This window comes from Rhinolophus sinicus, linkage group LG12, assembly GCF_036562045.2.
Source record: "Rhinolophus sinicus isolate RSC01 linkage group LG12, ASM3656204v1, whole genome shotgun sequence".
NCBI classification, from domain to species: domain Eukaryota; kingdom Metazoa; phylum Chordata; class Mammalia; order Chiroptera; family Rhinolophidae; genus Rhinolophus; species Rhinolophus sinicus.
Window position 1 is genome coordinate 28,463,817 of NC_133761.1, and position 5,286 is coordinate 28,469,102.

The 5,286-nt window shown below is 44.3% G+C and overlaps 1 pseudogene; it reads left to right on the forward strand.

Moving 5' to 3' along the window:
* Nucleotides 1-4,872: 4,872 nt before the first annotated feature.
* Nucleotides 4,873-5,034, forward strand: LOC141567991 (small nucleolar RNA U3; annotated as a pseudogene).
* The last annotated feature ends 252 nt before the right edge of the window (nt 5,035-5,286 follow it).

The window sequence follows — 5,286 nt, forward strand, 5'->3', positions numbered from 1 at the left end:
ATGTTTGGATGGATGCATTGATGATGTAAGGCTGGATGCATGGGTGGTGGATGGATGAAGAGAGAAAAAAATAGAATTTCTGAATCTGCTGAACTGAGGACGTGCAAAGCCTGGTGACTCCACCAGGTCATATCTACCCATTAAGACCTACCCTGAAAAAGCTCGTGTACACCTGTGCTATGATGTGCTTCCAAATTCATGTAGTATTTGTAAAATGTTGCATATATTAAAATGTTACATTCCTTGTTGGTTAGACTAGCTAAGAAGCAGGATACCTCCTGCCATTATGGAAGGGTGGACATATGATACAAATCAGCCAATCAGATGCTCATGTCAGGACTTGACATCTCAAAGGACTGATACACTAGTGCGGGGACATTATTCAATATGTCAATAGTAAGGTTAAGCGTCTGTTGGATGGTGAAAGTAGGTTGTGGTATCTGCAGCAGCTAGTCAGATTGTTCCTATGGTATGACCTTGGCATGTTTTTCCTGCTGCTCAGCTCTCATGGCTATTTTCTGAGCCTGATGCCCCAGTCCTCCCGTTGATTCTGTGAATACAATATCCTTCCAGTACATTCCAATAAATAAGTTATCGAGAGTCTGTTTCTGTAGTAGACACTGTGATGAGCTCTCCAAATTCCCTTTCAAGTCTGAAGAATTTATTTTCTCAGCTGTTGAGTGGGCTGTTGGCGGGCAGCCCTCAGCTGTCAGCCTGCCTCAGAATTGTCTCAGCTGAAGAGAGTCTCATTACCCAAGACCACACCCCTTTTACTGGGGCAGTCTGAATCCAGAGATTGGTCAAAACAGGGCAGAAAGACCTGGCCCCCTTAGCCCATCTGGATTGCCAGATAAAATGCACAGTGCTCAGATAATTTCAGATAAACCATGAAAAGTTTTCAGTATACATATGTTGCAAGTATTGTATGAGACATACTTATATTAAAAAAATTATTCATTGTTTATCTGAAATTCAAATTTAACTGGCCATCCTGTGTTTTTATTTGCTAAATCTAAACTCAGGGCAACTCGGAAGGACCATCCAGCCTCAGAGCATTCTGGGGGGTTGCCTGAGGCCTACACTAAGATTGCATTTCAGCCTGTCTTTACCCTCTGCCCACTCCTGCTTCCTTCTCTTTTTCTCCCTTCCTTAGGTGGTGATCTCGAGATCACTTCCTGATATAGTTGCTGCAAGCTGATCTCTGTCTCAGAGTCTGCCCCCCAGGCAATCAACCTACAACTGTTTGTCTTCTTTACAAAAGGGTGACCAAGTGTCCTGGTTTGCCCATGAATGATGGGGGTCCTGAGATGAAGTTGATCACTCTACCTTGCAATCAGGAATTCTAACAGATAACTCTCAATAGCTTGGGCAACCAGAAAGCATCACTGCTCCTTGCCCTTTGAGGTGCCTAATAGAAAGTCTATGGGCCTGTGCTTTGCCTTATTATCTGTGCCCAGTGCTCCCATGCTCTGCCAAGACCAAATCTTTGTCCTGAATCTAAGCCTGTTCCACTGAGGCCCTGAGATCCTGTCTTCTCCCACATGAGATCAGATCCTGGGAAGCCTAGAATTCTGAAGCTACTACCTCCTGACTTGGACAATTGCCTTTCCCTGTTCTAATTAAAGGATTAGTCTATCCATCCACACCCTCACTACTTGCCTTCAACTACACTTGACATTTCTATTTATGAATAGCTCAAATGTCTTCTTAAGGGCCAATCTCTCTCTTTCTAGAGGTGACTTTTTTTTTTTAATAGTCCATATTTCTGAAGCCATATGCCTGAGCATCCCTTTCTTATGATTGGAAACCTAGGAACAGGATGAAAAAGCATATAGACTCATGCTGTTAACAATAACATTAATTAAACATTCTTTATATGTCACACACTTCACTAGGAGCTTCATTTGTGTATTCAAAAAATGTATTGAATTCCAGCAATGTGGCAGGTACTAAGCAAATGACATTAGAGATCTAATAGTAAATGTATTTTTGTGGGGCAGGGCGGCTGGGGAGTTTCCCTCCTAGTGTGGGGTGCAGTCAATAAGCAAATGTGGCCGATACTATCCTAGCCTTGCTCCCTGGGTCCCTTACACTATTTTTGTGGGCCCCTGCCCAGGCTCCTGTGTGTGTTCGCTGTGATAGCCACATCTTCAGCTTTCTAGCAGCCTACCTTTGAGCACCTGGATGGAGTTGTAAGTGCTTGGAAGTTGACTCCACCCCCAATGGCCCTTAGCCAATGACTGACTGGTACAGAAATATGAACATACAACTCATTTACTTCAAGCTGGAATAAACTCAGAGGCAGAATTTATACTACACAGAGCTTCCCTATGGGATCACATTGAGGCTGTGGCTTTACTTGAAATCCCACCCATATTTTCCTTCTTCCAAATCCCTGTCCTGCTTCTCCCACTCACCTGTCTCACCTGGGATTGTTTCCTTAGTAAAATTGCTTGCACTTGAATCCTCATCTTAGGATCTATTCCAAGTGAGCCTGACCTAAGACAGCAAATAAGTAAATAAGTAATGGTAAGCTGTGGTCAATCTATGAGGCAAGCATTATGATAGAGAACAATGGAGGGATCTACTTTAGACTAGGAAGATAGGAAAGATCACCCAGGGAAGAGACACTTCAGCCAAGAAGGAACCAAATATATGATAAGCCAGGGGGAAAGTATTTCAAGAACAGGAAATGGGAAGGACAAAGTTTTCAAGGCATGAGAGAACTTGGCATTTGGAATGTTCTAGGAATTGTCCAAACACTGGTGGGGATGGATGGCAAGTAATGATGGGGACCGGGGCACAGGAAGGCAGAGACCAACTCATATGGAGCCTTGTAGGCCATAAAAAGGACTTTGGAGTTCACTATAAGGATAAAGAATACCACTGGAGAGTTTTCAGCTGAGATGTGATACGATCTGATTAACACTTTAAAATGATTGCTTCGTCCACCTTGTGGAGGTTATGAGTAGAAGAAAAGCAGTTTGGAAACTACAGCAATCATCCAATAGTCAAATGAGAGGTGGTGTTGACTGGAATTAAGGAAGTAGAAGTGGAGAGAGAAAAGATACATTTTGGAGAAAGAATTGACAGAATCTACTGATGGGAATTAGCAAAAGGAATTAGTTAAGAATGACTCAATTTATGGGATTTCTGGTAAATTCTGTACTTGCATCCTCTCATGACCATATCAAAATTACCACTAAACTACAGAACCATCATTACTGAGACTCTCCTAAAGTCTAGCTGAACAGAAGCCCTATAACTAAGGATATAGAGAAGGGGCTGTGACTAGACTGGTAGGAGAGACAGAGATGTGGAATGGGCTGGTACCCATATCCATGTGTGGTGGTTAAAAATAGGGAGACATATCTCAGCTGTAGAGGTCCCCTCTGAGGAGTGAGGGGTTCCAGCCCCACAACAATCTCCCCAGCCTAGGGTTCCAGTGCCAGGAAGAGAAGTCCCCACAACTCTGGCTGTAAAAACCAGCAGAGATTGTGGCTAAGTGAGATGGAGGGTGGCTAGAGTCCCAGGTGTTCCTCTTAAAGGACCCATACATGGACTAACTTGCTGATGGACTTACTCACTCTGGGCTCAGTGTTGGGGAAGCAGCTTGAGGTGTGCCAGGTACATACAGGGAGGAGCTTGATTGTCTGGCTTCAGAGTGAAGGATGGAGGGACAGCTTTCTCCCAGACAGAAATGCTGGCATAGGCGATTGTTTCTTTGTTGAGCCCTCCCCCATCCCCATGCTCAGATGCAGGTGGGTGCCACAGCTGAGTTTCTATCAACCTTGTTAACAATGTTTGCTCTGCCCTGGTGATTCCCTGAGACCCCGCCCCATCCAACTTGTGGGCCCACCCAATCCACTTCCAGTGGCTTTTCCATACAAACAGCCTGTCTTGGCTCATGCTATGGACTTTCCTAAAATCTCTCAAAGGTTCACAAACATGAAATAAGCAGCATCTGGCCTTGGCATGCCTTGTACCTTTTGCTGAGCAACTCCAAGTACAACACTAGTGGCAGCCAGCCTTGGTTTGCAGCTGGCACTCCAAGCCCAGCACAATGGAAGACATCTATGGAACACTTTGTGGCCCATGTCAGGTGGCCCTGGGCAGGGCACAGGCAGTGACTGAACTTGGCCTGTGGCACGGTCCCTCCCAGGAGGTCCTAGGGCTGGCACACCCAGTGGATGTCTTCAGACCACAGCAGAACACAGCCAGAACACCTCCACAGAGACATACCTAAAAGGCAGGCACCAGAGCCCTGCTAAAGCAGATTCTTCTCTGTAGGGTCAGCCCCTGCAAACAGCTCCTCTACTGTAGTCACAGCCAGTCCTCACAATGAATTAGCCTGAGGGTCAATTCATGTGCAAACAGCAACCAAGGCTCAAGTACAACAGAAGGGCAAACACAACCCACACAAGGGACACACTTGTAGCACCCGGCTCAGATAACAAGGGAGTCTGCAACACTGGGCCCCACAGGACACCTACTACATAAGGCACTCCACTAAGACCAGGAGATAGCAGCCCTACCTAATACATAGAAACAAACACAGGGAGGCAGCCAAAATGGGGAGACAAATAAATATATCCCATATGAAAGAACAGAACAAAACTCCAGAAAAAACACTAAACAAAATAGAGACAAGGAATCTACCAGATGCAGAGTTCAAAACACTGGTTATAAGGATGGTCAATGACCTCAGGGAGAACTTCAACAAAAAGACAGGAAACATAAAAATTGAGATATAAAAAAGAACCAGCCAGAAATGAAGAATACAATAACTGAAATGAAGAATATATTATAGGGAATCAACAATGTATTCGATGAAGCAGAGGTTCGAATCAGTGATTTAGAAGGTAAAGTAGTAAGACTATACTTTCAGGGATCATTTCTATAGTTCGTTACTAGAGAAGTTTCTCTGATCGTGTAGAGCACCCGAAACCACGAGGAGGAGTTGCAGTGTTCTCTCCTGAAAAAACAACAACAAAAAAAAACAAACAAACAAAAAAAAGAAGGTAAAGTAGTGGAAAACATCCAATCAGAACAACAAAAAGAAAAAAGAATCCAAAAAAATGAGGAGAGTTTAAGGGACCTCAGGGACAACGTCAAGTGAACCAACATTCGCATCATAGGGGTACCAGAAGGAGAAGAGAGAGCGCAAGGAATTGAAAATCTATATGAAGAAATAATGGCAGAAAACTTCCATAACCTGTGAAGGAAATAGACAGACAAGCTGAGAAAGCGCAGAGAGTCCCAAACAGGATGAACCCAAAGAGGCCC